The following is a 9,981-nucleotide window of genomic DNA, read 5'->3' on the forward strand; positions in this document are numbered from 1 at the left end:
TCAGAAAATTGGATATTGAACTGCCTGAGGATCCAGCTATACCTCTCTTGGGCATATACCCGAAAGATGCCCCAACATATAAAAAAGACACGTGCTCCACTATGTTCATAGCAGCCTTATTTATAATAGCCAGAAGCTGCAAAGCACCCAAATGCCCTTCAACAGAGGAATGGATACAGAAAATGTGGTACATCTACACAATGGAATATTACTCAGCTATAAAAAACAACGACTTTATGAAATTAGTAGGTAAATGGAGGGGACTGGAAAATATCATCCTGAGTGAGGTAACCCAATCACAGAAAAACACACATGGTATGCACTCATTCATAAGTGGCTCTTAGCCCAAATGCTTGAATTACCCTAGATGCCTAAAACAAATGAAAACAAGACGGATGATCAAAATGTGAATGCTTCACTCCTTCTTTAAAAGGGGAACAAGAATACCCTTGGCAGGGAATAGAGAGGCAAATATTAAAACAGACACAGAAGGAACTCCCATTCAGAGCCTGCCCCACATGTGGCCCATACATATACATCCATCCAATTAGACAAGATGGATGAAGCTAAGAAGTGCAGGCCGACAGGAGTCGGATGTGGATCGCTCCTGAGAGACACAGCCAGAATACAGCAATACAGAGGCGAATGCCAGCAGCAAACCACTGAACTGAGAAAGGGACCCCCGTTGAAGGAATCAGAGAAAGAACTGGAAGAGCTTGAAGGAGCTCGAGACTGCTTATGAAAAACAATGCCAACCAACCAGAGCTTCCAGGGACTAAGCCACTACCTAAAGACTATACATGGACTGACCCTGGATTCTGACCTCATAGGTAGCAATGAATATTCTAGTAAGATCACCAGTGGAAGGGGAAGCCCTTGGTCCTGCTAAGACTGAACCCCCAGTGAATGTGATTGTTTAGGGGAGGGCGGCAATGGTGGGAGGCTGGGGAGGGGAACACCCATAAATAAGGGGAGGGGGAGGGATTAGGGGGATGTTTGCCCGGAAACCAGGAAAGGGAATAATACTCGAAATGTATATAAGAAATACTCAAGTTAATAAAAAAAAAACCTATTTTAGAGAACAAAACAAAGAAAGAAAATTTATATAGTCCGCATGCCATGATTTCTCATCTTCATACTTATAGGTAACACAAGTACTTCCAATAATGCTTGCATGTTTTTCCTTTTGCGGTTTTCTTATTTCTATTTGTGTAAGTGACATATATTTCTCTACTGGTTATAGTTTCCTATGATTGTTATGTGGCCATCTGAAAACCTCTGGGATACATAGCTATCATAACAATAAAGTGTGAAATCATCTTACTTTTCTCACATGGCTTTTTCTCACATGGCTTTCTTATCACCCCCCCACCCTGAGTGATCATCTGTCTTTGGCTGGAATTCTGTTATTATAACCTGTTCCACCACTTCACTCATGATTCTTCTCCTATGCTGTAGATTGTTTACAAAGATACAAAGATTTGAGAGATGATGACATTTTTCCTAGCAATATTTCCTCTTATAATAACTATATGCTTGATGATTCTCCTGTTCCCACTCATCCTTAGAAAAATTCTGAATATGCCTTCTGCAGAGCAATGATACACGTTCCACTTTTTCAGAGAGGCCTATTTTTAATAGCCAGAAACTTGAAAAACCCCAGATGTCCATCAACCAAGGAATGGATACAGAAAGTAGGGTGATTTACACAATAGATTGCTGTACAGCTAATAAGAATGATTTTTGTAGGCAAATGGATGGAACTAGAAAATATCATCCTGAATGAGGTAATCCAGAATGCATAGGGCATACATAAATGTTATGTACTCATTATAAGTGGATATTAGCCAAAAAATTCAAAATATCCATGTTACAACCTTCAGTTCATAAGGAATTTAAAAAGAAGTAGTGCTCAAGTGAGGATTGTTCAGTCCCACTTGGAAGGGGGTAACAAAAGTAATCACAGAAGGCAGAGTAATGAAAAGACCTAAGTCATATGCTGTTTTATGCTTACAAATTTCTTTTATTACTTTTTTCTAGTTTTATTTATGCATACTCATAGCATACAAGTATGGGATGATGTCATAGATGAGGCAGGTACAAGATAGAAGGAGACCTGTCATTGGCCGAGAAGGAAGGATGGTCAGGAGAAAAGTTTGAAGGAAGAGGAAGAGATGGGAAGGGATGAGGGGAGGAGATGGCAGAGTAGCTGTGGGACAACATGGAAGCTAATGTTAAGATTCCACACTGTTCCTTTACAGGTTGTAAATGTTGTTAAAGGATGGATGTATACAGAGCTTTGTATGTTTTGGGGGGCAATTATATCTTATCAAATTGGATCAGAGTTTATTTTGTTGAGTTTTTTTTCATGTAGCGATTTAAGTGTAAGAACGTGTGAGGCAGCTAGAGACACTGGGCTACACAGAATTTGGATATATGCTTCTGGCATGGAAATCTGCTTTGGGAAATGGATGGGTAGTGAAACTGTTGCCAGGCGCAGAGAGAGGCCTTCAGCAGTGTGATTTGTCATGGAGTAGAGCGACTGAGACACTTTGCTCACTGATAACAATCAGCTTATCTTGGGGGTCTGCAGTGCTGGACCTAGTGGGAGATAAAAGACAGCATTTTAATTTTTATACTTTTACAACAACAGGTGGTGAACCAACATGATGGGCAAGAATAAACTAGTAATCCTAAGAGTTGAGAGAAGGTTTTATTTTCTTAGTAAGGGGAAGCCAGTGCCATGTTGAGTCACATGATGTCTCTAGCATGGGAACTTCAAACACAGAAACACAGAAGCAAGCTGGGCTAGCAGGCTGTAGGTCCCTTGCTGTGTGATAAGTAATGGCAGTTCAGAGAGTTAGAAATTAAGAGCTGCTTTTTAAAGAAAGTTGTTTAGAAAGTCTTCCAGGATACTCATATCCCTTCTAACGTGAGCTACACAGGAATTTTGGGTTGAAATCCAAGTTACACAAACTACTTATTAATGCCAGGTATTATTAGAAGGTAATTAAGTTTGTTTTTAAAAAGAAGAGAGTACAGAGATTACCCAAATGATGTGGAGATTTTCTTCCATGGTTCAGAAATTAGATAGGGAAAAATTGATCACTGGCTCCAAGTAGAGTATTGTGATATTTACAAGTTATTAAGGCTAAATAAAAATCTGTAGCTCTGGGTAGGGAGTTTAACAGATGGATATATTTTGGGCTAAGTCCTGGTTTGATATGTTGCTTATTGATATTGGAATTGTTAGAAGGTGTTTAGTTTGTTTTATGAATTACCCCACTAAGCCCATATGACTCGTTTATGCCAGCTAGTGAGGGTTTGTGAGTACTTTAGATATTTACCACAACAGGAAGCTTAGATTCTCCTAACGTGGCTTCCACGGGAATTTTGGGTTAATTTCCTGATAGTACAAAGTACAAAAGCCCATCAGGCTCATTGTTTAACACTATTGTTTAGCTTACTTCCTTTTTTTTAATTGTTTAATCTTCATAATGGGTGTGATTTTGAGTTTTATAGTTATATTATTACTTTGAGAGAGAGTGCAAGATACAAGCCTTTCTGTGTGATTTTGAGTTTTATAGTTATATTATTATTTTGAGAGAGAGTGCAAGATACAAGCCTTTCTGGTTACAGTGTGATTAGGTTCTAGAAACCTCACACAGTCATACTGAACAGATTTAACAGAGGTAGATCGCCTGAAAAACTAGATCCAGGAAAATCAAACAAAAAGATATCTTTGTTCTAAACTTCTGTCTTGAGAGTTGCATTTTGCAGAGTGTGCCTACTTGGATTTCTGGTCTCATATTTTTATTTTATATAATTTTACAACAAGATATAAGAGGACTTTTTTCTCTCATATTCTTCTTTTACATTTTTTCTTTCCCTTACATTAATTCTTCATACTTTCACTTCAAATTTCGTTTTTAGCTATATCTACATTATATTTTATTTTAGCTATATCTACATTATATTTGCACTTTCTCAGAAAGCCATAGTTGAGATTGTTGATGACTTTAAAATACTTATTGTATTTATATATATGGCTTGATATTCATGAAGTTTTTTCTCTCTGAGAAGTACTTCCCAATGAGCACTCAAAAGAAAACTAATTTTTCCCCAAATAAGAACAAAGTAGGTGCCTTATCTAGTAGTTGCATAAACCACAAAATAGAAATGTAAGAAACATGAAAATGTAAAACAAATATTAAAAAATCAAAGAGACCATGGGTTTGGAAAGAAGAAGGTAAAGGTAAGTATTGGAGGGAAGAGCTGAAAGGGAGAATTATGTAATGCTACTATAATCTCTAAAAGTAGAACTAGAGAGATCCAAAGATGAGTCAGTTCTTCTCACAACCTAACCTACGATGTCTCATCCTGATCTAGTTTATCATTTAGTCACTAATTCTAATATACTTTGAAAAGAATATTCTACTAACCTTTCCCTTTTTATTCAGTCTGGAAATCAGACTATTAGATTACACTGCCCATATTCAGTTTGGTTAGTTCTCTGCCATTTAAATTCCTATGGAAATACCCTCAAAAATATGAATATGCATCTTCTGAGTATTTTTAAATCCAGGCTTATTATCAACAAACTTTACCCTTAGCTTAATCCTACTAAGTTTTGTCAACATTCATGAATCAGTGAGCCAGGCTCACCCTCTTCCAGACAAAGTTGAATCTGAGTTAAACCATCTAAATTCTTCAAAAAACCTGGCATTCTCTTCTCCACTTCTTCTCAGGCCATATCTTTTTGTTTGTTTGCTTTTCTTTTCTTAATTGAAAATTGATTTTTAATGCATTATATTCTGATTACAGTTTCCACATTTTGCAACCCATTCCAATCCACACCATTTTTTTTTTTTGTATATCTCATGACCCTCCCCTAAAATGTCAGGAAACCATGTAGAAAAGGGAGAGTAAAAAGTGTAGGAGACAGAAAGAACAGAGAACACCAGATAAGTCCCATTAAATTAATTAATAAGGGCTCACTAGAGCTCACAGACACTGAAGTGGCTATCATAGTGTTTGCATGAGTACTCACCAGGTTCTCTGCATATTAGCTTGGTGTTTGGTAGAACTACCAAAAATGGGAGCTGATGTATCTATGATATCTCTGACTCTTTTGTTTGCTCATGAGACTCTTTTCCTCCTATTGGAATGATCTGTTCAGTCTTGATACACAGGGTTTTGCCTTGTCATACTGTATATTGTTTTGGCCTTATTTGGCTGGCATCTCTTGGAGATATGGTCTTTTCTAAAGAATAAATCAAAAGGGTGTGGATCTGGGAGGAGAAGGAAAGTGGATAGGAGCCATGAAAAGTAGAAAGGAAAATGGTGAGGATAAATTATATGAGAGAAGAATCTATTTTCAATGAAAACAAACCAGAATAGACAAATATCTAATAATAAAATAATGTCAAAAAGCAGAGTAGGAGACAGTAAAAGAAACTGAAAAAAAACATAAAATCATCTCTTTAGATTTCAATAAAGGGCTTTGACAAAATTCAAACCACTTCATATAAAAAGTTTTAGAGACCTCAGGGATACAAGATACATGCCTAAACACAATAAATAAAGCATATGTCAACCCAATATGCAACAGTAAATTAAATGGAGAGAAACTAAAGCAAGTCCACTAAAATCAGGGACAAAGCTGCCCAGCCTCCAAATATATTCAGTATGAACTAGAAGTTCTGGCTATTTCAATAAGACAACAGAAAGAGATCAAGAAGATACAAATTGGAAAGGAAGAAGTCGAAGTATTACTATTCACAGATGAATATATATATATATATATATATATATATATATATATATATATATATATATATTCCACCAAAATTCTACCATAGAACTCCTACAGCTGATAAACACTTGCAGAAAAGTAGCTATTTAAAAATTTAACTCAACACATCAGTAGCCCTCCTTGATACAAAAGATAAATGGGCTGAGAAACAAATTAGGAAAAGCACACCATGTATTATAGCCTCAAATAATACAAAATATTTGGTAACACTAACTACACAAGGGGAAATTCTCAAGGATTTCAAGTCTCTGAAGAAAGAAATTGAAGATGATATCAGGAGATTGAAAAATATCCCATGTTCACTTATAAGTTAGATTAACATAGTAAAAATGGGAATCCTACCACAAATAATTAATCCTTCAATTAAATTCAATTCACATCAAAATTCCAACTCAATTTTTATCTCAAAACTGCCCTGAGATTCCACCTCATACTCGTCTGAATGACTAACATAAAAAAAAAAAAATACCACAGGTGACAGCACATGGTGGTAAGGATATGGAGCAAGGGGAACACTCCTTCATTGGTGGTGGGAGTGCAAGCTTGTCCAACTGCTTTGGAAAATTTTTTTTAATTTCTCAGAAAATTGATAATATTTCTACCTCAAGACCCACCTATACCACTCCTTGGGACATTCCCAAGAGACGCTTAACAATAACATGAGGACACTTGTTCAACTATGTTCATCACAGATTTATTCTTAACAGCTAGAAACTAGAAACAACCTAGATGTTTTTCAACCAAATGATGGATAAAGATAATATGGTACATTTCCACAACATGATGTTACTCAGGTATTAAAAACAAAGACATCACAAAATTTAAAGTCAAATATATGGAACTAGAAGGGATAATTCTCAGTGAGGTAACCTAGAACCTGAAAAACACTCATGGTACTTAGTAATTTATACCTGGAAATTAGACATAAATCACAGGATAACTATGCTACATTTCAGGGACCCAAAGAAGCTAAGTAACAGGAAAGCACCAAGGGAAAATTCTTGACTTTCACCAAAAAAGGAATATAAAAATAGATATTAGAAGTGGATGGAGGGAGGACACTCAGTAGGAGAGAAGGTAAGAATCAGAAATGGAAACATAATGTAGAGGGCTGGGCAAGAGAATGGAAATGGAGAAGGATTTCTGTGACTAGTCAAAGAGCTGGTTTGGGGAAGGCTCCTTGGAGTCTATGGGCACGACTGTGCATCTTAGACTCCTAGCAGCTGGAGATATTGAGACAGTAGTCGTCACCACCTCCTTTGTCTAGATGAAATCTCCTGTGGAAGGAGGGAGATTTCAACCTACATGGAAAAATTTCCACCCAAAATTGGCTTGCCTATTAGATATTTAGGGATAAAAATGAAGCAGAGTTTGTAGGAATGGCCAACCAACACCGGGCCCAACTTCAGACCCAACTTGAAAGAGTCCATTCTTGACACTACTAATAACACTGTTCTGCTTACAGACAGGAGCCTAGAACACTTGTTTTCTGAGTGGCTTCATCAAGTAACTAATGGAAACGAGATACAGAGACACACAGCCAAACATTAGGCCAAGTTCTGGGTGTCTTGTAACAAAGTGGAGAAAAGGACTGAGAGAGCCAGTAGAGTCATTGACACTATGAGAGCACCTAAACAGTCTACTAATCTGGTCCCATGAGGGCTCACAGAGACTAAAACAACAATTAAAGGGGATACATTGCTGTACCTAGGACCCCTATACATTTGAAGCAATATGCAGTTGGTCTTCATGTGGTTACTATAACAATTGGAGCAGGGGGCTGTCTTTGACTCTTGTCTCTCTTTGAATACCCTCCCTCTAACTAAGCTGCCTTATATGGCCTCAGTGAGAGAGAACGAGATGAGTCTTGCTGCAACTTGATGTGTCAGGTCAGGTTGGTACCCATTGGGACCTTCCTTTTCTCTGAGGAGAAGGGGAGGGGAAAACTGGTGGAGATGTATATAAGGGTGGGACTGAGAGTAGAGGAGGGATGGAGACCTTCAATCAGGATCTAAAGGGGAAAATATATAAAAAAGAAATATAACATTATTATGACTGGTTACCTATATAATTTTTTCTCACAATTTTTATTCTAGTTTTCTTTCTTCTGCTGTGATAACCAGTACAGACTTGAGGAGAAAGGACTTTATTACATCTTACTTATTACAGTCTATCATCAAGGGAAGTCAACACAGAAACTTGGAGAAGAAATCAAAGAGGAAGAAGAAACACTGCTTATAGGCTTGCTCCACAGATCAGGTTTGGCTATCTACTTTACATGTCAGTGCCACATGTGTATGTGTGGTACAACAATAGGCAAGGCCACTGTAAATTAACCAACAATCAATAAACATGCCCCCATAGACATGTTCACAGACTAATTTGATAAAGGAGAAATTTAGTTGAGGTTCCTTCTTTTCAGTATGCCAAATTTCCATCAAAATCAGTCAACAGCCCTCAACATTCTGTGCTGGTTCTGATGTAATGAGTTTAGATTCTAGGACTTGTTTATTGTCTAAGTGCCTCTGGATAGCTTTTTAAATAGATTTCAGAAAAATTCTGTCATGATTTTATTGATTATATTTTTTAAATCTTTTGTGGAATTTCTACCCTTTTACAACTATGATTTGTAAATTTGGCATTTTAGTAATTCTCTATAGTTCTTGCATAGTTTAGTCATAAGTATGGATCATTTCATCTTTATTGGCCCTGAATATTCTAGTTCTTTTGCCTTGTTTTCAAACACTGATGATTTTTCTTTCTCTTGATTTATTACGCTCATGGATATTTCTATGTTGTTATATTTGACTTACTGAATATTTTGTTTGATATATTTTGTTTTATTTTTTATTTTTTATATTCCCTCTTTATCTTTCTCTCTCTCTTTCTCTCCTACTTCCTCTTCAGTAACCCTATTGCCTTCTGTACTAGTAAATTTTTTGTGATCTTGACACATTTGGGTAGAAGTAACCACAATTGACAAAATACCCTCACCATATTAGTATGGGGTTACATTTAACTGATGTTACATATGGCCTTTCAATGAGTGGTGTGTACCTTGGGTAGGTTGCCCTGGATATTGTAACAAAGCAGGCTGAACAGATCACCAGAAGGTTTTTTTTTCTAGACAGGATCCCACTATATAATTCTGGTTGCCCTGAGATACACCATGTAGATCACTCTGGTCTTCCTGTCTCTCCTCTAATAGTGATGGGATTAAAGATGAGTGTCATGTTCAGTTTTTTATTTGACTTTAAAATTTAAGGATCAAATATTACTTCCTTTCCTGGTTTCCCATCCATTAACTCCCTATTCCATTCTCTCCTCCTGCTTCTATGAGAGTGTTAACTTCAAATATCCACCCACCCATTCTCACCTCCCCTTCCTGACATTACCCTACATTGGGGCATCAAGCCTTGGCAAGACCAAGAGCTTCTTCTAGTACTGATGTCCAACAAGTCTATCTTCTGCTACATATGCAGGTGGAGCCACGGGTCTGTCCATGTGTACTCTTTGAATGATGGTTTAGTCTCTGGGAGCTCTGGTTTCATTTGTATTGTTGGTTTTATAGGGTTGGAAACTCCTATAGCTTCTTTAATCCTTTCTCTAACTTCTCCATTTGTAACCCGGTTCTTAGTTCAATAGTTGGCTGTGAGCATCTGCCTCTGTGTTTAACATGTTTTGGCAGATCCTCTAAATAGACAGCTATATCAGGCTCCTCTGAACTTGCACTTCTTGGCATCACCAATACTCTGTGGGTTTAATGGCTATATATGGACTGGATCTCCACATGGGGCAGTCTCTGAATGACCTTTTTGGCAGTTTTTGCTCCAAACTTTGTCTCTGTATTTCTGACTGTGAATATTTTTCTCCCCTCTTCTTAGTTACTATATTTGCAGGGTTCAAGTGGGATTCTGCAATAGGTAGGTCACATTATCAATTGTGCCAACTGACTTGGGGAAGACTTCAGTAGCTAAACCCTCAATCCACATGATCAGGGTATTAAGAATGATTTTTAGCACCACCCTAAGAGTATAATATTATTGACATATGGGTCTGCTGTGAAAATTCAGCCATTTCCAGTTAAAAACACTTAGTATTCAATAACAAGAACTCTTATGAAATAAAAGAAAAAATAGTATGGTACAATCTAAGATATTAAGTAC

At 37.0% G+C, this 9,981-nt stretch overlaps 1 pseudogene; it reads left to right on the forward strand.

The window, feature by feature from the left end:
• Nucleotides 1,079-1,593, forward strand: Olr1045-ps (olfactory receptor pseudogene 1045; annotated as a pseudogene).

This window comes from Rattus norvegicus, chromosome 7, assembly GCF_036323735.1.
Source record: "Rattus norvegicus strain BN/NHsdMcwi chromosome 7, GRCr8, whole genome shotgun sequence".
In the NCBI taxonomy this organism is placed as follows: domain Eukaryota; kingdom Metazoa; phylum Chordata; class Mammalia; order Rodentia; family Muridae; genus Rattus; species Rattus norvegicus.